General features: G+C 46.9%; 1 long non-coding RNA gene across 1 annotated transcript; it reads right to left on the minus strand.

The window, feature by feature from the left end:
* Nucleotides 1–64: 64 nt before the first annotated feature.
* On the minus strand, nucleotides 65–25,170 carry LOC142501186 (uncharacterized). Its single transcript, XR_012803442.1, has 3 exons — nucleotides 25,011–25,170; nucleotides 11,090–11,267; nucleotides 65–745 (listed from the first exon to the last, which is right to left on the minus strand). It is a non-coding gene; the product is annotated as an uncharacterized LOC142501186 (long non-coding RNA).
* Between the last annotated feature and the right edge of the window lie 1,605 nt (nucleotides 25,171–26,775).

The following is a 26,775-nucleotide window of genomic DNA, read 5'->3' on the forward strand; positions in this document are numbered from 1 at the left end:
GCAGGTCAGGTTTTCAGGATATCCATGCTTCAGCACAGGTGGCTCAATCAGTCCCTGTTTCAGCACAGGTAGCTCAATCAGAGGCTCAGTGATTGAGCCACGTGCCAAAGCTGGGATATCCTGAAAACCTGACCTGTTGGAGGGGGGGGGGGGGTGAGAGGCTTGAGGACTGGAGTTCAGCACCCCTGTTATAGGGCATTTAATTTACCATGCTGAACAATTTTCAGTCCTTCAGCCCCGGAAGGGCTAAGTGCTGTGTGTCGCTGGCCCATTTGGCAACAAATCCATTCTGAGAGTCAGCAATTTGTATAATATAGTCAAACAGAAGCTGTTCCCTGGCAGTGATGGGGTTAAGTAATATATTGTTTAAAGGGGAGGGGTGACCTACAAAATGACTACACAGTGCAATATACTACAAGTGTTATTGGCTTTTAATAATCCACAATATTACATAAACATAAATGCCTCTACATTTCCTCGTGCATCCTCCCTCTGAATATTCCATCGCCTGAAGATCAAACCCATGTTACTGCTGACAAATGTTCTCCCCATGACGCTGTCATCTCAGCTGAGTTTTCTGCACAGAGATTCTTTGTGTTGTTCTTGGCGCTGTTTTATAATCAAAGGGCTTCGGTGTTCCTTGCAGCTGCAGAGCAGCCATCTAACTGCAGGTAATGTCAATCCAGCTGTGTGCTGTTCCCAATATGCCTTCCTCCATAAACATTCCGCTGGGAGGATCAGGTTTCTGCAATGGGGAGATTTGGTGAGAAGGGTCATAAAAATAATTGGTATAACACCGTTTACTTTAATCTGCAACTAGTTCCCTTTTCATTGAAGATATATTTAAGGTTAAAAGCGTATATATATATATATATATATATATATGTATGTATGTATGTCTTTATTTATATAGCGCCATTAGTGTACATAGCGCTTCACATTAGTAATACACGTGACAATCATATAATTAACAAATAATACAAATAACAGATCATGGGAATAAGTGCTTCAAACATAAAAGTAACATTTCGGAAGAAGAGTCCCTGCTCCGAGGAGCTTACAATCTAATTGGTCGGGAGAACATACAGAGACGGTAGGAGGGCGTTCAGGTAAGTGCGCCTGCAGGGGGCCAAGCTTTATGTATTGTGTATAGTATTAGCCATGGTGCTACTCATATGCTTCTTTAAGCAAGAGTGTCTTAAGGTGGGTCTTAAAGGTGGATAGAGAGGGTGCTAGTCGGGTACTGAGGGGAAGGGCATTCAAGAGGTGCGGGGCAGTAAGTGAGAGGTTTAAGGCGGGAGAGGGCTTTAGATACAAAGGGGGTAGAAATAAGACATCCTTGAGCAGAACGCAAGAGTCGGGATGGTGCATAGCGAGAAATTAGGGATGAGATATAAATAGGAGCAGAACAGTCTAAAGCTTTAAAAGTGAGGAGGAGAATTGAGTGCGAGATGCGTGATTTGATAGGAAGCCAGGAGAGGGATTTCAGCAGCGGAGACGCTGAGACAGATTTCGGAAAGAGTAGAGTGATTCTGGAAGCAGCGTTTAGGATAGATTGTAGGGGAGACGGGTGAGAGGCAGGAAGGCCGGACAGCAGGAGGTTACAGTAATCGAGACGTAAGAGAATGAGGGCCTGAGTCAAAGTTTTAGCAGTCGAGCAACTGAGGAAAGGGCGTATCTTTGTTATATTGCTGAAGAAAAAGCGACAGGTTTTAGATACGTTTTGAATGTGAGGGGCGAATGTGAGAGAGGAGTCGAGTGTGACCCCTAGGCAGCGTGCTTGGGCTACTGGGTGAATGATCGTATTTCCAACAGTAATGTGGAAGGAGGTAGTAGGGCCAGGTTTGGGATCAAGCATGGGGAGTACTGTTTTTGCCATGTTAAGTTTCAGTCGGCGGATGACCATCCAGGATGATATCCCAGAGGGACATTCAGAAACTTTGGTCTGTACAGCAGGTGTAAGGTCAGGGGTTGAAAGGTAAATTTGTGTGTCGTCAGCTTAGAGGTGATATTTAAACCCAAAAGATGTGATTAGTTCACCTAGAGAGGGTGTGTACAGAGAAAAGAGAAGGGGTCCCAGGACAGAGCCCTGGGGTACCCCCACAGAGAGATCAGATATATATATATGTGTGTGTGTGTATATATATATATATATATATACATCAGTCCCTGCTTCAGCACAGGTGGCTCAATCAGTTGCTTAGTCTTTGACTGAGCAACTGATTGAGCCACCTGTGCTGAAGCTGAGAAATCCTGAAAACCAGACCGGATGGGAGGGGGGGGGGGGGGGTTCTTCAGCACTATAAGTGAGCCCCCTTGATCTAGGAGCAGACTTCAACTAAACAATCTGAAACCCCACTACTAAAAAAGATGCATTAAAAAAATCCATAAATACCTAAATGATGTTGGATAAATGTGTTGGGTGGCTAGTGAATACATGTTTTATTTTCGCTTACCCCTTGTGATATTGTGCGGAGCTCTCTTAGCTGAACTTCCATTGGTCGCTCATGATCTACACTAGATCACAAGTAAAATGGAATTGGTTTAATATATAGCCGTGTGTGTCCTGCACTACGGACCTTTAAAATCATGATATGGTTGAGATGCATAGCGTAGGGTCGCCAGACGTCTCGTAGATACGGGATTGTCCCTTATTTCATTGGCTTGTCCCAGAAAGGTCTTTCGGGACGCATTATTATCCCGTATTTTAATGCCTTACTTATTAGATTAGCGCCCGTCTTTCCTGCCCGCCAAGTGCAGAGATGGCAAAGCCAAAGAATATAGCGGTCAGGCGCGAGATACCATTCGGCTCCAAGCATTTGCAAATCATTCTTCGCTCATTATGACGTCACACTTTTATACTGGATTTGGGCGTCCCATATTAATAAAATGTTAATGTGCCAACCCTAGTATAGCGACGATGCATAAAGGAACATGTTTACTAAGCAGTGCCCTGCCGTACGTGACATTCTGGTGCTAGAAGACCCTTCACAGTCCATTTACTTGGATGGGGGCCGATGATTTGGTTTCTTGTGCTGGCAGGTGTCAAGTAGAGATGTATGAATGTCTTCAAATTTGGTTCACAAATCATTTAGCAGTTCTCTTACTATTCCAATTTTTGCTAAAAAACAAAACAAAAAATTGTTAAAGTTCAGATTCCTCCAACTTCCGCAGAATGATGTGCTACTTTTGGAAAGGTTTAGCGAAAAAATGTCCGTACAGAAAGGACAACGTGACTATGAACATTGCCTTTTAATACTGGCCAAACTTGCCCTGGTGAAGCTTGCTGGTTTTGTGAACTTTTAAGTGAAAACCCCCCAGAAAATGTTGCGTATCTCTAGTCTTAAGAAACAGCACTGCTTAATAAACATGGGCCAAAGTGACTATAAACGTAATATCACCACATGTCAAATCTGTTTTGCCTATGGTAATACCACTAGCTTGGGCACACACCTTGTATGTAAAGGTTAATTTTTATACTACAGTACGTCATTAAGAATAAACTGATAGTAAATGTAAAAAAATAAATGGCTACTGGCATTAAGCAGCTACGTTTTCTGAGTGTCCGCGGGACTAATTTAGGACCGGTTTTATCTGTGATTAATGTGCCATTTTATACTGCTGGGGTATAGTGCTGCCTGTTTATTTTACCAGCCAAAGTGGTTAAGTATTTATTATTATTATTATTTATAAATGTTTTATCAGGAAGTAATACATTGAGTTACCTCTCGTATTCATGTATGTCCTGGGCATAGAGTTATGATGACAAATAATACATGGTTAAAAATACATAGTAGGTGGCTCTGTTTCAATGTACATACTGCATATATACCAGTTTGTTTAATAGAAACCACCATGGCTCGAGGTGCACCCTTTTAGTGCTGGAGGGGCCAGCGTCCCTTGACACTTTTTAAAATATTAATTTCAGCCCTCTCTGTGCACTGTTCCCCTGTGGCTGATCGCCTACACCTGCACGTCCTACACCTGCAACACCTACACCTGCAACGCCTACACCTGCAACACCTACACCTGCCAGTCCTCCACCTGCCAGTCCTCCACCTGCCAGTCCTCCACCTGCCAGTCCTCCACCTGCAAGTCCTACACCTGCAACTGGGTCTTTAAAGGAGAAGTCACCGCTGCTTGTTGGTTTCTGTCTTTTAATCTTACCTAGACCGCTCGCCTCAGAGCTGATCTGTGACCCCGTGATGTCCGAGCACACCCCAGTTCCCAAGATCTTTGTATTTATTTTTGTGCTGATGACCCTGCTGCTATATTGGAACGTCCTGCTGGACAGCCGGTCCGCTGCTTCTTAGCTAAGGTCTCCCTGGGTGTCCGGTAACACAGGTGAGGCTCAGCGAGCCGGCAGAAATTCTGCTTCTAACTTCTAATATTCTAATTTTAACTTGGGTAGAACAATCGTTATTTTTTCAGAAGTTGGACATTCCGGAGTGGACATTATACTGGAGGCTGTGCACATGGCACGAAAAAACAACCGGAATTCTTCTACCACCTGCCTACCATGCTGTATGAAAATGCACAGGGCCATATCACCTAAGCAGTGCTATGCCTGAAGACACCTTCCAACGGTAGAGCGCAACGCATAGTTCCTTCCCTTGAATGATCCATAAGCTGCCTGTTTCTTATGGCATAGCGCGCTGTAGCAGCATAGACATCGAAAGTAAGAAAGACTTCCGGGTCGGACCGCGTGCTCCTCCCCGGCCGTCCTGCTCTGCCTCCATGCAACTCCTAACTCCTCTGCCGGCTGCTCCTCTGCTTAACTCTGGCGGCCCACAGCTGACGCGTACCGTCATCTCCCCCCGCCTGCCTCTATCTGGGGGAGAAGAGAGAGTCTGCAGGGCCATCGATGGGAAGGGGGGAGAGCGGGTACCCAAGAGCACCGTCCCCCGGGCTGTAGCTACACCACCGGCCACAGCATATGATGTCCTAAAATGAAAGTGGCAGGCCCCCCTGACAGTGAAGGGGTTAACACTAGCAACACTGCCATGGCTGTGTATACTTTAACATTCTTGAAACTTCCATATAGATTGCTTTGGGAGACCTTTGCTGCAATCTAGCACATTCCTTGCTGGTTCTCGGTCCCTCTATCTGAGGTTCTGCGAATGTCGGCGAGATTTTCTATGCAATTTATTGTTCTACTTTAAATGAATGGAAAGCTCTTTCCGGTTGTAGGCGGTTGGAGCACGTCCGTTCAAATGTTGCCATGGCATTAAAACTCTTAAACCTATTAGGACCCTCAGATTAACCAGGACCAGCATTCCAGCGGGTGTCTGTAATCCGCCAGAGTTCCATTCCTTTAAATGAAGTGCCCACATTTTTCTGTGCTTTGATTACAGTCCACAATGAGACTATGTCTAGTACATGTGACTTACTTTATAAACTGAGAAAGCTCAGAGGTGTCTGATATGTTTAACCTCCTCACTGCCAGAGGGGCCTTCAGCTGTGGTGCTCTAATGGTCTGATGGGGAAGGGGTTAATGTAATTGCATTAAGACAGGAGTGGCCAATTCTAGTCCTCAAGGGCCACCAATAGGTCAGGTTTTAAGGATATCCCTGCTTCAGCACAGGTGGCTCAGTCACTTACATGGTCTAGACATTTTCTATTTTGGACAAAATAATTGTTGGGCTCACTAAAGATGACCTATTTTACTCCAACCTCATTGCTGTGGGGTTTGTTGCTGTATTATTTCCTCAATAATAATAGTCACTTTTTAATGCCGTTATCCAAAGTGTAGCAAACACAGGGTTACACTTTGATATAACCCAGTTTCAATTGGTACCCATGTATAAGGTACCTCAGTCTGACAAAAGCACTATAGATTATACACAGATGGTTCTGCATCAAAATACTAAATTAAACAGGGTCATTCTGATCTCGGGTGGAAACTGACAATAATGGAGACCATTGTCTGAATGGGACTTACCCAAATTAATGAACCCTGTTATAAAACCTGGCTATAGTTCATACTTTTGGTATTTACTACGGTGTAGAGTAATACGGATTTTGAGGTCTACATTTAAAAAAAAAAATGTATTGTAAATGCCAACGCAAACCTTTAAAAGTTTTATCTACATACAGTATACCATATGGGTTTCCCAAGTTTGTGCCAGTCTCCTAGACATCACACGCAGCTTAAACTGCGGATATTCATATTCTGACTGGGCTGCAAAATAAGTATATGATGTGTTATTTTGTTTAGCTTCCACATTAACGTCATCATTTAATAGATGCTAATTAAAGCAATGAAGTCATGGCGGCTACGTGGATTTGCACTTAAAGTATGTCTTGCTGTGTGACACTGTTGCCTGGAGGTGAAGCTGCTATATGCCCCATATATTCGGCTTGCAAAAGCTGGCTATGGTCTGTGCCTTAGCACTGGTGCCTGACCGTACTTGGCCTGTCCCTTACTGTGGTGTCGGGTGCCTTTCCCAAGGAGATTATAAAGTGAATAGAGAATTGCACGCAGAATATTGAAACTGTGTCATGCCAGTTTTTTTTTGTTTTTGTTTCCCCCCCCATTCTCCCCCAGAGTGCCTAGATAGAAAAATGCACTCGTTATATACTTTCTCCCCAATGCGCCACTGAAAGATAATGAGAAGCCTCAGATTTCACCCTCAGATCTCCCTGACATGAACTTTTATATGCCGGTCAGTATAATATCGGCACCTACTCTTTAAGGCTACGACCCCAGTGGCGCGCCCACGGGGAAAAGGCGCGATCTACGGTCAATGGGGGGGCGTGGCCATGATGGGGGTGTAGCCATGACTTCAAAGCACAGTATTTCACTGCCATTGGTCTACACTTCCTGCACTCTTATTGGTCCACACTATCTGCCCTGCCATTGGCTGCACGCACACCACATGATCGCGTCGTAGCAAACACAGTCAAAATTCTTGTCTTCCCTGCCAGCGGTCGCGTCATCGCGCTTTGCGCGCCCACACACGCGACTGTGGCCTGCAGCGGCCAATGGGGACCCGGCCTAAGATGTGACCCCCATCGCTAGTAATGCTGAAACAGTGAACGGGACAGGGAACGCAGAAGGAAAATCTATAGTGATAAAAGCATGTTTATAATGTTAGCCTTTCTGTATTACATGGTGGTGACAGAAGTATCTGCCAGTGCTGTAATATGGGTATTCTGTGTGTAGCATTTTTAATTGATGAATGCTTTTCAGTAAAGTACAAATTGCAGAGTGTTTACTTGTTTGGCACGGGGTACTTGCATTAGTGAGTTTTATACTTTAGTACTTGACACCTTTGCTGCCAGACAAGCTTCCTGTGCTGGGCTTTGTAGTTTCACGCCCACCTGGCAGCAAACACAGTTACTTACGGGCTATAGCCTTGGATAATATAATGATTTAGGGCCTTATTCTAGAAATGTCAAAGCAGCCATTCAGGTTATCATTGGCAAAAACCCAGTTGAAGTCCATGGGGATATTTGACTGATGGGTATACAGTATATAGGATTACCCCTAATCTATATTGGCTAAAGAGACTATATTTGTACATTCCACGAAAGGGAGCACGGATATATGGCTAGTTTCATTTATTCCTCTCTAACCTTTCTAGCTATCGCAGGGAGAGAGCCACTACAGTATGTCCGCAAAGCCTCCGAAACTGTGTAACTGGAACTGTTACAGGGAGATTTACACTCTTCCAAATCAAATTGCAGTATTGTTTGACCAAAATGACCACTGCATCAATGTTATTGGGAAAACTGCAGTTTTAAAGGTTTTTTTTGCATATGTGATAAAAATATGATCCTTCAAATTCCTAGCCTCGGGGTTTAAAAATGGCAATGCCCAGTCACATTGGCCAGTAAAAAATGTGGCTGTAACGTGGCGTTAGAATTATTGATTGGCTGGTGCAGCCAGCACCCAGCACCACCTAGTTATTGCATCGAAAAGAGTAAGGTGCAAATACTTTATCTTCCATAAAACTGTGGTTAGAGAGCAAGAAAGGGTGTACGGCCTCGCCCCGGCTGAAGGCAAGCAAGCGCCCTCTCGCTCGAGCACCGTGCCGTGAGAGCAGAGGCTATTAGTGTCCAGTGTAGTTGCGGGGGGCATGTCCGTGACTTCACGTGAGCGGTTTGCCCTCATTGGCTGAACCGCGCACGTGACCAGGCAAGCGCGACAAATTCAAAAGAATTTGTCTTGGCAAGCAGCTGAGCGCGGAGCATTGTGTTTGATCGCACTGAGCACGAGCGCGCATGCGTGCTCAGCTTCACCCTGGATGTGGCCGAAGGCTGCGGCCAGGCTGGGAGCTGGCGCTTGAGCTTTGTGACGTCATGTGCTCTGCTCAGCGATTTCTGGCCAGCTAGTTGCACACACACACACACACGCGTGGGGGGGTTGTTTCGGCGGGCACGCCCATGACGTCACAGAGCTAGTTCACTCACATGACGCATCAGCGAGCAGCCAAATCAAATTTGCATGTTTCACCAAGCAGCAAGCACACGTGCACATGCACGCACCCTCACTCTGGACGAGGGCATTCAGAGTTCGTTCCACCCTGCCCCGCAGCCTTACACAGTGCAGTGCTCAGCACCCACTTTGAGGCCAGAAAAAGGATAACCTGTGCAAATAAATTGGCCAAATTCGTTTTGTTTGGTATGGATGTGCATATATTCTGCAAGGTAACTTCTCTTTGGCTGATGTCACTTCACAGGTTCAATTTATGAACTGATAAAGCATTCAAGCAGCAAAACATGTGAAACCTTATGGTTCTGTAGTATTAGATGGTGACACTTTATTTTTTTATTACTCTTAATGCTATTTTTAATGAGTTTTAAAGCTGCAGTTCAAGCTGCTGTTTTGTAAAAAATATAAATATTTTTTCCCATTCAGTACAATCTGCACACTGACAAGTGATTAGCTAAGCTGCAGATCGATCCGTTCTCCTGTAAATCAATCGCTTGCTCTGGGCTATTTAATTCAGTTCTTGCACAGCATTCTGGGCCATGTAGTTCCTGGAATTTCATTGACTGGGCAGTTACTAGATACAATTGGTGCACTGCTAGAGAGAGGGCGGGGCTCAAGAGCCAGAGCCTATCAGAAGGGGAAGGGGCTGTCAATTTGTTGCCAATATTCCCAGCAGTTTGAGCTGCAAACTGTAACAATATATAATGTTCCCTTAATAATATAAGAATACATTGTAGCTGCTGAGTTACACTGACTGAAGGATTTATTGAAAGTGAAAAGCGGCCATTTAGTTAGGCACACAATCAGGATTTGTACGGATTTATAACAGGAGAGCCAAACGATTGCCAGCTTAGGTAAGAATGTACAATTATACATTGTCACACGCTTTACATATAAAAAAAAAAGGGGGGGGCGGGATGTAGAATTGCTTTTTTAAGTCGTCTTAAACTTGAGTTATGGGCTTTACCGGGTTTATTGCCACTATATGGAAAGCAGAAATTTCATATCGCGGCTCCAATGGGGAAAGAAACATGGAGAAATACAGACTATCTTCATTAACCTCTTCACTCCCACATTGGTTTGCAGTGTACTGCTTTTCAATGTATTTCAGTCTCTTGCATGAGTGTAAGGGATATTTGTTTCCTGTAGCTAGCAAAGGTTAAACATGACTTAATTTCTGCGCAATCAGGCTCTTATAATGTAATTTTTTTTATTTATTTGCTTGTCGTGCACCAAAATCTGCTTCACCAGCTGGGCACATCATACATTGGTTACATGTCAGACAAGGACTCTGGGTAATTAGCATGTAATTGAGCACTCAGTGTGTCACCTTTTTTACATTTGTCAATTTTGAACAGGGATAATTGACCTGCTGTATCACACAGCTGGTCCACCACAGCCTGAGATGAAGTACAGAATCAGAAAACCCGCCAAGAGACAGCTGTTTCATCCTCTATTTGTGCTTGGCCACTGATTCCGCATTGTGAAGCTGTGTATGGTCACACACCAGACATTAAAGGTTAGGGTGCCTTTAAAATAGTGGACCCCACCCCTGTACAAGGATGCTTTTTTGCTGTATGTTGTGCGTGCGCATGCACGTGTTTGTGGGGGTATTTATAGCCACTTTAAGGCCGCGTCCATGCTGCCCCTCGCGAGCACAAGACAGAGCGCCATATTGTTGCGCTTGCTTGCAGCACAGGCGATTCCTGGACTGAGCTGTTGCGTGCAGGGTGGGGGCAGGGGGGGGGGGGAGCTGGCTCGTCCTCATTGGGTGAACCACTCACATAACCCGGCTGTCACGCCACAAATACAAAATAATTTGTCTTGGCAAGCAGGTCCCCGGCCAGCGCTCACGTGCGCGCCGTACGTGATCACATTACCCCAATGTGATTCATTGCGCAGCTCTCTCATGCAAGTAGCATGGACGCGGCCTAAACTTCTGATTTAAGCAGAATTTCTGCTATAAAAAAAATAATATACATAAAGGGTTATTTTACAAGTTTTATATGACCTCACGTGTGTGTGTGTGTGTGTGTGTGTGTGTGTGTGTGTGTGTGTGTGTGTGTGTGTGTGTGTGTGTGTGTGTGTGTGTGTGTGTGTGTGTGTGTGTGTGTGTACAAATTTGATTTAGTCACTTCCCCACTGGAACCCTCTTAGTAAATGCATTAAGGGTCTCCCAATCAGGGGAGAGTTTGATCTGAGTTTTGTTTGAAACCTGCCTTTTTCCACACATTCATTTTTTCCCCGCACACATCAGTTCCAGTACCTTATTGATATGTGATTTAGTCCTTAAGAGTATGTTTAAATACTGTATTTACATTCATTGGGGGTTATTCATTGAGCTGCGATGGTGCCGATTGGGTCACTACCGTACAGAAACTGGGGCACGATCTGCACAATCGCAGACGGACGGATAACCCTCATTGTCACTTCCCATGTAGATATGGCCTGTTAGTGTTTGAAAATTTGGAAGTAGAAATACTCTCCTACTCTATACAAAATTGAGGAAATTATTGAAAAATTCAAGTCAAGAGCTGCATAATGTGTCCTATATGTATACCATTTATGCTTTACAAAATGTATACCAGATTTTGCAATAATAATAAAAAAAAAATTAAAAAATCAATTTCTTAAATTGTATATTTTTCCTACCTTTCTAATAACACACACTCCCCTTTATAAGACTCTCTGGCTGAGATTAAAGCTGTGATGTAGGGTTTTGCAAGCTCTGGTACAGCGGTAACTGCCATTCAACCCATGTTGCTCCATCCCAGGCTGCAGCGAGTTTTAGAGGTGCCTTCTCCCACTCATAAAGGTCAAATGAAGAGATCTGCACATACGGAAAGGAAATTAAAAAATATATATATTTTTTTTTACTTTGACATTTGTATATTTGTATTGAATGTTTAGGAGGGTGGGGCTACAAAAAGCAGAAGGCTTGGGATCTAACAAACAAAAAAGTTATCTATTGGCGCCTAAATCTATTGCTAAATGGTGAATCGGTGACTTATAATAAGTGCTTAAATAATAGTGAAAATTCAAACTCTTAAAGTGAATAAGTGATAAAGTGAATCAATATAATAAAATAAAATGCAGCTTCAACCCTTCATGTAGATTGCTTTTCCTCAATCCAAAAGTGTCGGATGTCCAGGATGTTTGTGGGGAGCGCAGATATATAAAGTATGTGAAAAGAAAAACACAAGCAAAATAGTGCAAATATGTCTTTCAAAATACTGGATATTCAGTGAGTTCTTAGTAGAATCCAGAGAAATTTGTACTTACAAATTTCCCAAAGTACACATGTACATAAAGGTATCTTTTATCCCGAAACAGCAGCTTTCACCAAGACGTATGTATGTATGTATGTATGTATGTAATATATATATATATATATATATATATATATATATATATATATATACTGGAACCTTATCGGAATAGAACAGAAATACAGGACATAGCGCAGACTGTTCAAATTTTATCTTCTTAAAATACAAAGTATAAAAATGCACTCACATTTTATAAAATATAATCACGCATTTAGGATATAATATCCGCACCAACAGAACTCTGCTTCCACAATCTGTATGGCGTGTGACGCCTGCTCTCACATGTCTGGAAGGGAATCCCTCAGGCTGACTGGAGATCGAGCTGCAAGCAGACAGATGTCTTTGGCTATGCCCACCTCTGATGTCACTCCGATCGTCACGTCTCCAGGAGGTGCCTTCTAACAGCGTGGAGTCAGGAAAGGTAGTGCAGACTGGTCTCAGCTAATGTGTCCCTCTGCTAACCAATGCTGGATTACACTCTACGCGTTTCACCTATGCAGTGAAACCACTCCTGATGAAACCTGCATATGTATGTTTCCGGTATCTGAAAGATGCACCCTGTTCCCTCTGTGAAGACGAGCCAATTCACCCACCGTGACGTGGAAAGTCTTTACACCAGTATTTGTCATAATGATGGGATACAGGCAGCACGGTATTTCCTTACCAGAGGTAACCTGGATCCGGATTTGGTTGAATTTTTGTTGCAATTACTAAAATTTATTTTAACGCACAATTATTTTGTATTCAAAAGTCAATTTTATTTGCAGATTAGGGGAACGGCAATGGGCGCCACATGTGTGCCCTCCTATGCCAACCTGTTTCTCGGATTCTGGGAACGCGAGGTTGTTTTTCAGGAGGATTTAAACCCTGACAACAAGCATGTCCTGCTGTGGTTGAGGTTCATAGATGACGTCTTTATTATTTGGGATGGGTCATCACTGGCCCTTAAGACGTTCATCATGAACCACAACAGTTTGAACATTAAGCTAACCAATACAATTGGTCTTGACTATGTTGACTTTTTAGACGTAAGAATAAACATCGATCTGGATGGCAGCATCAGTACGGATATTCACCGTAAAAATACATCAACGAATTCAATGTTGCATGCATCCAGCCCCCATCGGCACACCAAATACGAGGTGTGCCGGCGGGTGAATTTCTGCGTCTAAAGAGGAACTGTTCACAAGAACAGACTTTCAAAGTTAGGGCCAGAGAGATGACCTCGCGTTTCTGGGAACGGGGTTACAGCAGATCAACCGTTGGTAAGGGTAGATCCAAAACTAAAGAAAGATCTCGTATTTCACTCCTGACAGGTGCAGTGGGTGGCAAACAACTTAAAACAGGGGACACGACCATACGCTTTATCGGCACCTATGATCGCAATTGGTGTAAGTATAGAGAAGCCATTCTAAAACATTGGCACATCCTCACTACTGATATGGATTTGAAACAAATTTTGGGTGAAAGAGTCAATTTGGTTAGTCGCAGGGCACCCAATTTGGGTGACAGACTGGTCAATAGTCCCTATACCCCCGGCAGATCCTCCACCTTCCTCACAAGGGAACATATTAATGGCTTTACACCATGCCGCTCATGCCCGGCCTGTCCTCATATGCAGGCTAGCATGGATTTCTATGATTCCAAGGGACTCGCAAGATGTGAAATTAGGTCTAAATTAAACTGCAAGTCTAAGGCTGAGTCCATGCTCCCTGCTTGCTCGCTGAGGCGCGCTGAGGCTCAGGGAAAGCGGGTGCTTTCCCTGGCCTTGCAGTTGCTTACCGCACGCGCCGTCAGGGGATGGGCCGGGGGCGGACGCGTCACTGGCCGGGGGCGGGCCAGTGACGTCACGGAGCTGGTTCGCCCTCATTGGGCGAACCGCTCACGTGACAGGCCTATCACGCCGGCAAGCGGGGGAATTTTAAATTCCCCTAAGACCTGCGCTTCCGCAAGCGCGCAGAAGCGCAGGTGAGCCCCTATTAAAACCGTTCTAATTGCGGCTGTAGGGTCTCAGTGCTGAGCGGGAGCACGCCTCAGCACGCTTCCGCCAGCAAGCGGTTAACATGGCTGAGGCCTAAGGCGGTAATTTATTATCTACAGTGCTCATGCCCAATGATATATATTGGAATGACAACTAGAGAATTAAGATTCCGTGTGTTAGAGCACATCCGTAACATTAAAAACAGTGAACGTGATTTTAAAAATGGCCGCAAACTAACTACTGTAGCAAGACATTTCAGACTCAAACATGCCTCCAATACTGATTTATTAAAAGTCTTTGCAATAGACCAGGTATTCCTGGGGATCAGGGGTGGTGATCTGGAAAGATAACTGTTACAACGTGAGTGCCGCTGGATCATCAAATTAGGGACCCTGCTACCCTCAGATATGAATGAATACATGGGGTATGCAATGTTCCTTTGACAATCCAGTGGCAAGCCAGCTAGAGCCTATGATTGTTGCGTATCATTCTATCCTGATTTTTCATCACTGTTTTTCACCTTAGTGTATCTCTTCATATATACACATATGTATATGTGTTTTGTTTGTATACATCTTGCTTGACCTTTTTCCATCTCTCCTGTTGTCTTTCCATTCCTGTTTTATCATTATACATTTTTTATCCTGTCTCCCACATATCATTGTGTGCTTTTATTTTATCTATGTACTTTTAGTATTGTTTACTTACTCTTCTTTCTTGTACTCAGGCAGTTAATCGCCTTCTGAGCTGATCCCTCCAATGTAGGAGCAGCTTTGAGGCCAGCCCATTACCATTACTATCTCCAGCTGTTTTCATTATCGTGATCAACCCATACGTCAAAGAACATGCAACTACAAATAGTACTACCAATGGTCTACACGTTAAGCCCACGTTCAAAGCAGGTGGCGAAACGTGCGCGTCGGGGCTTGTCTGTCTCTTCAGGATGCGGTGGTGCCCTAAGCTGTGTTTCAACCTCCCTGCTGGATCTCGCAGTCTGTGCCCCTGTCATCTTGGGAGCATGCGCAGTGGAGCGGTTGCGGTTTACTCCCTCTGAACCTAGGAACACTCTCTTGGCTGTGGATGTTTGCTACTACCTTGCTGGACTAAGTACTTCTGTGACCCCCCTTTTGTCATTTGTCATTGTTATCTGTCATGTACATGCCTCTCTGTGTGTGCTTTATCTACAGGCTCGGCCCACACCATGTTCATTTTGCTGATATTATATGTATCTATCTTTACATTTTCACCTCACACAGGGGGCCTTATTTAGGTAGCCTTGACCGGCCGGTCAGAGTGTTTTTGAGGCTTGCCTTTACACTTTCATGTTAAAGGGTTAATTCATTGTTCATGCAGTGTAGCACTGCTTTCCAGCACACATCTACACATCCCAGGTTCAGTTTCTGTTCCCCCTAATGATTTGTGGTATTTGTATGTGTAGCCCCTTGTAAACAGCACAGGCTATACCTATCTTCCTTCTACTGTGGTAAGTCCTGTTAAGGTCAGGCACCAGTAATCATCATGGGTTTTCCCCCTTCCAAGCCCTGCCCTGAGTGGTAGATGCAGGCCTCTGACTCTGCTGCAGGCACGAGATAGAGGGGAGGTTCTGCTGACATCATGAGGGGTGGGGCTGACTCTATATTTAGTAGCCAACTCCTGTAAGTGACACTGTCTTTGAGTTCTTGTTCTGCTGGTCGGTCCGAGGAGTAGGAGTAGACAGGCAGTCTCACTTGTACCGTCGTGCAGGAGCAGAGAGAGGAGTGGAGAGACTCAGCCACTTTGAGTAGAGCTGATAGTATTATAGACCTGGTGGACCAATGCCTCTCACCCCATGTCTGGGGTGACGGGGAGAATCCATTCCCCACCGCGAGGATAACCTTGGAGGTGGGCCGCAGGGTATTGACGCCCCAGCCCAGACCATCCTGTCGGAGGAGAGACTTGGAGGGAAGGAGAGGAGGAAAGATCTGTAAGGGAGGAGAGCGGAGTAATTAGCAGGACTTTGCTGTTGTTGTTGTGGCTGCTGGACGCCACTACATTTGGAGTCGCTGATCTGACCAATAAAGAGACAATCCTTTTTTACCAAAGACTGTGTGTGAGTCTGAAGCAATTACCCTGGGACCAAGGGGATTCTTCTATACAGGTCCTATCCCATATTCCTGGGAGTATAGAAGATGGAGGCGCTGCACCACTAAGAGATCATGGAGGCTACCACCCCAGAAGCCTGGTGCTGTCATCCCCAATAACATCGCGGGAAGCTCAGGCCCTCCTGTTCCTCGCAGGTATGCACCACCACTACGCATGTAATCTGCCCTCACGCACCCTAGACACCACAGATGAGTCTGGGGGGGGGGGATAAAGGTTACATTTGGAGGCGCTGCTGAGATATATATGCCAGAACAGGTCAGGCTTACAGCGAGGCGGAACGGGAAGAGTGAGATGCACTCTCCGTGCAAGTGCTGGAGAAGGAAGGGCGCAATTGCATATACCGAGGGTAGTCAGGGAAGCGTAGACTCCCGCACAGTACACCTTGGGCGCCCTTAGGAGGTGGCGTAGGAGGGGTGAATAGTTATAGCTAACCGAGTCCCTTGAGGCAGATAGCGTGAGGCAACTGGGAGGGTCAGCCTGTTAACTAGTCCAGGGACCATGGCCCAGGGCCCGCGCTATGAGTGGCCAAAAGTAGGAGACGCCCGTACCTAAGAAAGAGAGGTACACTAGCTATCACCCACACAGACGCACCACAGAGCACTTGCAACGTAGACACCGAGTACAGTGCAGGGAGGAGAGGAGTTCCGCTGAGCCTGGGGTAAAGCCACCTCATTTTAGTGGGATACAGAACAGAATGCAGAGCACACATTTGGAGGTCAGTCAGTGTTTAGGTACGAGATACCCAGTAGACACTGAGACTAGGGCACATGGACATTTGGAGGACTCATCCAAGATGGCGTCCGTCCGTACATGTGCTCCGCGGAGCAAGATAGGTGATCTAAAATGGCGGTTCCCGCCAATCCTGGAGCAAGCACGTGAAATGAGCAAAGAGACAGTGAGATCAATGTGGCTGGAAATGTGCAAGAGTCTGGCGCCAAAACCAGATTCCTTGCAAGAGGAGCGGAGCGGCACGAAAGCCGAAAGCCCACCCAGCTGTGCCATGACTGGTCAGAAAGCCAGGCCACGTCACACCGAAGGAGAAAAGACCCCGCCTCTGGATTCCACCAGAGGGAGGGGGCATAAAGAGAGCCAATCAGGAGAGTCCTCCCCAGCGAAGGGAGGGACCGGAAGACAGAGCGAAGAGCTTCACTTTTGTCTGGCATTCGAGGAGCATGGAGCTGAAACACTGAGCTGTTCCAACCCTGAGCGAACCATGTCCGAGATGAATACTTCCATTTACCAAGTACCGGGAGGCTTACTGGTAGTGGAGGTAGCTGAGCACGAATACCTCCGGTGTTTGTGCGTTCACTGCGGGATACCGGGAGCAGTACCAAGCACCAAGGCCCGATGCCCTCAATGTGGCACGTTTTACCTTTGGCCGAACGAGCCGTGGCCTTTGATCGAAACTCTGCGGGGTGCCTCTCCGGGAACATTGACGGAGGTGGTGGAAGGCAAAGACAAGACTGCCTGGTTCCCCGTTACACCCAAGCGGGAGGAACTAAGGCCCAGCCCGCTACCGAACCGAGCTGTCGACAGAGAAGAGCGCGACCGCAGTGGAGGTACCAGAGCGAGACTACTTTGTACCTATACCCACTGGTTGTATCGCCGAAGAACCACGTGACTCCCTAGCGGAGGAACCGATCTTGATGTCTTCAGAGGAAGAGGTTGGCGTGACATCGGTGGCGATGCGCCTACCGGCGAACCACCCCAAAGGCATCAAGAGGGAGCAGACGAGTCCGGAGACCATCCGACGGCGAGCGCTGGTGCGGCCGCAGGCCCGTAAGAGTCCCACGGCCGTGGTGACTCCCAGTGCGACGGAGACGGAGACCGAGACGATCCTAGAGGAGCCCGATATCATCAAAAAGCAGCGGAGCGGTAAGGAGACTCCACCACCCCCTTACTCCCGCCAGGCGCAGACCGCCACCACGGCGGACGAGAAAGAGAGGCTTGAGGCCTACTTGTCCGGCCGTGCACCGGATGCTCCGCCACCGCCCATACCGGACCTTGACGCACTTCCGGTGCGTGACCACGGAGCGGGTGGAGATTGTGCGGCCGACCCTGATGACGTCGTTTCCGGTTCCACCGGAAAGAGATGGCCTGGAGGAGTGTTCTCCTCACGAAGCATAGATTAAGCCATTGCCCAGGCTACCCTACAGTGTCGAGGCCCCTCCCGAGAAGCCAGAAGACTGGCAGAGAGCGCATCTAAGAAAATGTCATTGGGCGTGGTATCACCCGCTTGCTGGACAATGATATGGACGTTCCCCCAGCCCCTAGCTCCATTGCCCCGGCCACTGCCCCTGCCCCGTCCCGAGTAGTGCCACCGGGACCTACCAGGGATAAGTTATGTAAATACCCCAAATACTCCAAGGACTTGCGGGATTGGGAGTTGAGTGATGAGGGGTCGGATGGGGAGATACCGTATTCAAGTGTTATACCTGTGCCTAACCCTGTGCCGTTTTCTCCCACAGCTAGAGGGAGGGCCCGTGGGTCCCACACTCCAGTAGAGGCTGGGCCTACCAGCAAAGTGGTTCACAAAATGAACCCTACTACGTATTATAATGCAAAGGGGAGGAGAGATTGCTCGCAATCTACTGATGCGGGTACGTCCGGTGTATCGTCTCAGGTAGAGTCTGATGTAGAGCGCACTAGTCATTCCGCAGAGTACGAGCACCGTGACAAATGGTGGGCGCCTTTGTTCACCGGATACCACGAGGGGATGGACCGTACATGGTTCTTATTAATTAAGAATGATGTAGTAGACCATTGGTGGGCGGCTGGTTCTTTCACTCCGCAGGAGGTGGAGGATGAGTTAGATCATAGGTTCCGGGAGATAGAACAGAAACTTGTTGTACCTCGAGGCCCCAGTATCTTATACGATGAAGTAGCTCAAGAAGAACCTGTGTTTTGGGTACTGACGAGCAGGGCAGGGCACCGCAAACTCACCAAACTAAGTCGAGCTGACCGGGCCATAGTTGCTAGATACCGGCAGTCCCACGGGTATGAGTATCCCTATGTGCCTGAGCCCATCATGAGGGAAATTGAAGAGAACCGAGACAGTTGGCTTAGGGAGGCAGTCCAGGAATACCTTAGGACCAAGTTCGGTCAGGGAGGGTATCACAATGAGGATAAGATTAGCGAGTTAGTACGCATATGGAGCATAGGTAGATGTATCTACATGCACGGTGTCACATATAGGCCTGAGCATGGGCCGGTCCAATCGTTCGCTGTGACCATCACGGTTCATAATGGGCGGTGGGTAAGAAAGCCTGATCCAAAGCATTATCTGTAGGGTTCTCCATGTTGGGAGTACTGTTACGCCGATGCTCGCCACAAACCGGGACCGGACCGCGGGGCTGAGGTGGGGTTATATAATCACCGACCTGAGTCCACGCAGACTGATCCGGAGTGCGCAGTTCATAGTCGTACATCGCAGGGTCAGGATTGGAGAAGGCAGCATCGTCGTTAATGAAGCAGGAGTTCGGCAACAGGAAATCAGGAGTGCCCCGCTTCAGCTTAGGAGCGTGAGCGCGGGGGTGGCTTCTGCGCGAGGAGCGGCCTCGGCCCATGACGCCGATCTCAGCAGGAGGAGACAGCAGGCTGGCCGAAGTTCACCGCAGGGCAGCGTCGGGAAGAACCAACGCTTCAGCGCAGAAGTCCAAGGCAGGTCACTGCAAGAGGATCGCAGCAAGCCGCAGGAAAGGAAGGGTAGCCACTGCTAGGAGGGAATGCAGCAGGTACCGGTGCTGGCAACACGCTTCAGCACAGACGTCCCGGGTAGGCCACTGCAGGAGAATAGCAGCAGGCCAGTGCTGGCATCAACGCTTCAGCACAGACGTCCAGGGCAGGCCACTGCAAGGAGATAGCAGCAGGCCGCAGGAAAGGAAGGGTAGCCACTGCTAGGAGGGAATGCAGCAGTACCAGTGCTGGCATCAACGCTTCAGCACAGACGTCCAGGATAGGCCACTACAGGAGAATAGCGGCAGGCCACAGGACAGGAAGGGTAGCTACTGCTAGGAGGGAATGCAGCAGTACCAGTGCTGGCATCAACGCTTCAGCACAGACGTCCAGGGTAGGCCACTGCAAGGAGATAGCAGCAGGCCAGTGCTGGCAACAACGCTTCAGCACAGACGTCCAGGACCAGGCCTCTGGATACTCAGGAACTTGGAAGGTAAGAACGCTAGGAGAGAGGCCTGGGGTGGTTTGTGGCAGAGACAGTAACATAGAGGTAGGAATAGTTATGCTCGGCGCTGGTTCAGAGCCAACGCCTAGAATATAAAGGGCGGAGATCCAATCACAGGAGGAGGGTGTGTGAGAATTCCTCCAATGAAATAGCACAGGGCAGAAGCTGCAATGAGAGGCAGCACCTGTGCCATATATTGCCAGAGGAAGCTTGCAACTGCACAGGTCTGCACGGCAATAGTCAAAGCCAGTAGTGGATTCCTTACAAGTACCCGGGTTTAACTATTACTGAACTACCTCATTATACAATGTATGATGACAATGTCTAATGTGTGCTGTTTCCCAGGTTGTTCGTCGCAGGATGGGTCTGCTAAAACTAGGTCCAAGTGGGGACCATTGGATTCCACCACAGGGAGAGTGTAGCCCCCTGTAAACAGCACAGGCTATACCTATCTTCCTTCTACTGTGGTAAGTCCTGTTAAGGTCAGGCACCAGTAATCATCATGGGTTTTCCCCCTTCTAAGCCCTGCCCTGAGTGGTAGATGCAGGCCTCTGACTCTGCTGCAGGCACGAGATAGAGGGGAGGTTCTGCTGACATCATGAGGGGTGGGGCTGACTCTATATTTAGCAGCCAACTCCTGTAAGTGACGCTGTCTTTGAGTTCTTGTTCTGCTGGTCGGTCCGAGGTGTTGGAGTAGACAGGCGGTCTCACCTGTACCGTCGTGCAGGAGCAGAGAGAGGAGTGGAGAGACTCAGCCACTTTGAGTAGAGCTGATAGTATTATAGACCTGGTGGACCAATGCCCCTCACCCCATGTCTGGGGTGATGGGGAGAATCCATTCCCCACCGCGAGGATAACCTCGGAGGTGGGCCGCGGGGTATTGACGCCCCAGCCCAGACCATCCTGTCGGAGGAGAGACTTGGAAGGGAGGGGAGGAGAGGAGGAAAGATCTGTAAGGGAGGAGAGCGGAGTAATTAGCAGGACTTTGCTGTTGTTGTTGTGGCTGCTGGACACCACTACATTTGGAGTCGCTGATCTGACCAATAAAGAGACAATCCTTTTTTACCAAAGACTGTGTGTGAGTCTGAAGCAATTACCCTGGGACCAAGGGGGATTCTTCTGTACAGGTCCTATCCCATATTCCTGGGAGTATAGAAGATGGAGGCGCTGCACCACTAAGAGATCATGGAGGCTACCATCCCAGAAGCCTGGTCCTGTCATCCCCAATAACATCGCGGGAAGCTCAGGCCCTCCTGTTCCTCACAGGTATGCACCACCACTACGCATGTAATCTGCCCTCACGCACCCTAGACACCACAGATGATTCTGGGTGGGGGGAATAAGGGTTACATATGTATAAGCTCATTGTTGCTTCATTCCACTTATCTTAGAGGCTCAGCATTATTTCAGCTTTGAGGACACCACTGCTCCTTTTTAATGATTTATATCTGTATGTGATTAATACATTTTGATATTTTTTGTATGCTAGAGTGCTACTTTGGGGATTCTTTTTTCTGTGTTGGTTTTCATATATAGAGATAGAGACATCCAATTTTAGTAACATACATAATCCAGTACCTCATTTTTTTAATGGGACCCCTGGAGTTGCAGGGGACAGAGGTTAAACGTTAGAATCACTAAGGATGGATAGATAGACAGATGGATATATCAGATGAGTAAGTCCATTTTGTTTTTTTATAGAGGTGTTGCCCCATAAGACACCACCTCGGTCAGAAGACCCGTTACAGTCTTGACTTTCCCATGCTTTGAGTGTGGGAGTAGGGATTCTGCAAACATCTACACCTATCCCAAGAACTACAATGAACCCATAACTAAGACACATACAATGTCTTGACAGAAATTGGTCGAAGCTTTATTTATAAATACAAAATCTAAACAAAACTAAGGGTACCCATCTAAGTTGCTCAGCCCACAATAACAAAGCCCGGTGGATACCCCCAGGTTGTTCCTCAATATGCCAACAGCTCCTCAGGCCACTTGATTCAAAACACACCACACCACTGGAAGGTCGCCACATACCGGTTGCCCATGCTGGGTAGGACACCGCCTGCCCCATAACCAACAATTAGGAGGTACCTTAGACCTCCCCATAAGGAGCCTACTTTTTCTGGGTCTCTAAAGTGTACCGTCACCAGCAAGGACATTACCACCAAACAAAAAGCCTTTTCCACAGCTGACTGAAGACTCCTTAAATAGATTGTTTCCGGTATCTGAAAGATGAACCCTGTTCCCTCTGTGAAGACGAGCCGATTCACCCACTGTCAGAGAGCCTAAACACCACGCACCCTGTCTGTCACCAGCAGTGTTGCCACCTTCTACTGAAGGCCAACCCGGAGAAAAAAACTGTAAAAAAAAAAAAATATTCTCTTACGTGGTGCGGCGGTGTCTCCCTGCGTCCTCCTGCAATTCTCCCTCCAACTGCAGTGAACATGGCTGTGTGGTGTCAAAAGGAGCCGCGTTGCCACGTGACATCATGCCGCTATGCGGCATCACATTGCCATTTGACGCGCACAGCCATGTTCACTGCAGTTGGAGGGAGAATTGCAGGAGGATGCCGGACACGCCGCCGCACCCCGCCGCCACCTGGAGATTGACAGGCTCAACCCATAGCTCAGAGGTAAGTGCCCAAAACCCGGAGTCTCCGGGGTCAAACCCGGAGTGGTGGCAAACCTGGTCACCAGGCCCGCCATGGCCTTATCCACTTTCCTACGCAACCTCTCAATCGCTTTAGCACTCGAGCCCCCTTCCACATAACCCATGGAGCTATCTCAGACCAAACTAAGATAGGATCCACGAAATCACTCAACGCATCCCTTTGCTGTTACCATGGAAACCTACGCAGCAACCATTTTGCCTTCTCTTAAAGACACATGTTTAGCACTTGATATCCTGCGGCCTTGGCTGAATGCACATACACGCTTGTACGTGCTCCTCAACATGATTTCTTTTATAAGAATTAAGATCTTAGACACTGTAAATTTCTCCACTCCTGTTTTAACTCTGTTCTCTCAAAGGTCAAACAACACTATTCCTCCTCATCATTCAAAACTCACAAATCCCAATACACACCATCTTTTCTCTGTTTGACTCCCTCCTCCAATCTTCACCATCTTCCTCCCTTCCTTCACTTCTCTTCAAGCCTTCGCATACCATTTTTAAAGGTATGGTGGATGCTATCAACTGTTAGATTCCTTCTGTATTTTCCTGACTGTGCTTCTTCCCCAACTTCCTTGATTTTTTTTCATGTCGCAGAATTGGAAGTTTCTCAGCTGCTCTTCTTTTCTCCCTCTTCCGCTTGCCCTCCTGATTCTATTCCCTTCCACCTTCAGTCCATCAAACCTCTTGCTGCCTCCTTAGTCCCCACTCTCGCCCATATCTTCAACGTCTTCCTTTTCTCTGGCACTACTCCTTAAAGCATGCCATTGTCTCACCTATTCTCAAAAATGGCACCCTTGCCCCTATACCCCTTATTAACTACTGTCCTGTCACCCTCCTATCTCCAAATTATTGGAACATTTCATCTTCTCCCAGATGATCAACTTTCTTAATTTTTCCCTGATTTATCCTATTTGATCCCTCTGCTGCTTTCGATACTGTAACAAAGCTCTATCCTGATTCTCTTCATCTCTGTCCCACCCCTCCTATTCTGTCATTTGGCTTAAAGGTCGTCATTCCTTGTTGATCTGTCTGTTGGTGTAACCTCAGGGCTCGGTTCTGAGACCTCGCCTTTTCTCCCCCTGCACAGTATCACTTGGTGACATCATTAATTCCTTTGGCTTTAGGTGCCAAGTCTAGATAGATTAAACTCCTATATATATATATATATTCAACCCTAGCTGCAAACTACTCCCAAGTCTCTTACTGCCTTTTGGCTATACCCTCATGGATGGCACTCTGTCATTTTAGTTCCTTATATGGTTTTTCCTGAACCTGTCCCAATATCCCCTTTTACTATCACAGTAAATGGAACCACCATCTATCCTGTCACCAAAGTGTGTTGCTTTAGGTGTGACATTTGATGCCTCCCTTTCCTCCATTCACATTCATGCTTTGACTAAAACTTGTAACTCCTTACTCCATAACATTGCCAAGATCCACTCTCTCTTCTGTCACTTTATTGCTAACACTCTAATAAATGCCCTTATACTCTCCCAACTTGATTCATTTAACCTACTTTTAACAGGCTTCCGTGTCTCACAAATTGCTCCTTTGCAATCTATTCAGAAGCTGGAATCATTTCACTTTCTCTCAAAATAGTGTCTGCTCTTCTCTCGTCAAATTCCTCTCTTAGGCCGTGCGTATAGTACCCGCGACAGGCGACATCGGCCAAAAACAAATACATTGCTGCAACTGCGTGCGCTTATAGTAAGTGTGACGGCGGCAATGCGACGGAGCGACGGCGCGAACTTTCGAAGCAGGCAATATTTGATTTTTCAAGGGCTGTCGCCTCATGTGACAGCCCCTGAACAAATCAAATGCCAGAAAGCCCGCGACGCCGCCGCAATGCGAAATATAATTTTCGCTTGCGGCGACAGGTGAAGTCACCCGTCCCGTCACCCGTTCCATCGCGTCGCCGGTCACAGGCACTCTACGCGCAGCCTTAGCTTCCCATCAAGTTCCGGGTTACCTACAATGTTCTTGCTTTCAAGGCTCTCTTGTCTACTTCTTCCTGCACATCACCTTTGATTTCTCACTAATGCTTCTATCCTGAGCTTTGCTCATAAACTTTTCCTTTCCACCTTTTCCCTTTCCACTGCTATCTCTCACCTTAAACCATTCTCCTTCACTGGCCCTTACCTGTGAAATGTACATGCCATCAACGCCATGCACCTTCTCTCCCCACTTTTAAGTCAAACAAAAAAAAAAAAAACATTCTGAATGAAGAATTTCAATAGCCTGGACTCATTCTATCACACTTACCAAGTATTGTGGGCAAGCACTGCCATCTACTGCATTTACAGTACTCCATCACCGGCTGTCTCAAGTCTCCTAATAGTACTTGGGCTATGATTTATACCGGATGCCGCTGAGGGGCAGCGCGATCCGGTGACGTCACCCTCATGCTGCTGCCGACCGGCATCTTGACCTAGGAGAGGAGACAGGAGAGGAGACAAGGAGGCCTGGCCATCAGCGGTTCACCCTCATTGGCTGAACCGTTCACGTGATGCGGTTGTCGCCTGCCAGAAACAAACTTCAAAGTCGTTTCAGGAGTCTGCCGCCCTGCAGTAATGGTGTGTAAATCTACATAGGATTTCTGCAATTTGTTTTTGTGCCGTGCGGTATCGCTCTACGTGACAACGCCGGCGTTTTTTGGTATAATCACGGCCTTAGACTGGAAGCTCTGCAGGGCTGACATTTCCTTTTCTATTATTTGATGTTTGTTGCACTTATTGTAATAATATTCCCAGTAATATATATATATATATTTTTATTTTTTTAAAGGGCTATATACATTGTTGGTGCTATAGAAAAAATATATACAGTCAGCAAAGAAGAATGCCACGATGAAATGAGAAAAATTGGGGGTGCACTGCTATGTATGTACTGCATGAGGGCCAGAGCACACAATATAAAAATGAAAAATGATTTATTCGGCTCGTAGCAGCATAAAAGTAGGCATAGAGAATTTGGCAATAAACAACTCTGACGAGTTTCACACCATCCGGAGCTTTATCAAAGAGGCAGAACTAGGGCAGGGGGTGACTGGGGCAGCTGTCCCGGGTGCAGCCGCATTGGGGGCGCAGAACAAACGACCTTTCTACCCCCACTGGAACCCACTAACGGGGCACTACCCAAGAACGCTGGCACCACAAAGGACAGCGCTATAATCCTGCATGCCCGGTGCTCTGCTGGAACACAGAAGAAACCTGCACCGGTCTAATTGTTCCCAGCATTGTCGGAAACCCCCACAAGAGGCAAGTGGGTATCTGAATAACCCCCCTTCCTCAATAAGAAGATATGGCCATATTTTTGCCACAAATTGGAGGGGTGGGTGCAGCTGGCAGAACACTTGCATCTCTAGGATGCGGCTGGCAGGGATAATCTGAAACTCAGCAGCCCTTTAATCCCCTGTACCAATTTTCCAACTCTATCTGTCCATGAAATGTCTGTGAATTGACTGTATAACCCTGGTTTTTAAATGTAACCATGTATTGTTCTAACTGTGCCCAAGACATACTTGAAATCGAGGGGTAACTCTCAATGTATTACTTCCTGGTAAAACCTTTTTACAAGTAAGAAAATAAATAAAGGTAGCAAAAAATGGGTAAAGAAAAAATAAAAGGTGTCGGAAAAGAAGGTAGAGGTTTAAACGTAGATTAGCCCTCGTGGAACTGAGGAAAAATTGTAGTGGCATATTCTACTACTAGAAGAAAGGCAGTTTAAAAAACATCATAATCCTTCCTCGATTGAAAACGACTTTTTTAAAGTTGAGTAAAAGATTGCCGTTTTAAATGTTAATACCCATATTGACCTCTAGATGTCACTGCTGTAACAAAATGTAATTGAGAACATTTTAATCCAGTGATTCTCAAAGGTGTGTGGCAACTCCAGGCCAGGTGTGTCCTCGTAATCATTTATAGAGCCAGGCAAAATCGTGATCCTGTAGATCACGGGTGCGCAAACTTTCTGTCTTGTGCCCCCCTGCCAGCTCTCCTCCCCTGCTCGCGCCCCCTTACCTGGCCTG

The sequence above is a fragment of the Ascaphus truei genome, chromosome 8, assembly GCF_040206685.1.
Source record: "Ascaphus truei isolate aAscTru1 chromosome 8, aAscTru1.hap1, whole genome shotgun sequence".
NCBI lineage: Eukaryota > Metazoa > Chordata > Amphibia > Anura > Ascaphidae > Ascaphus > Ascaphus truei.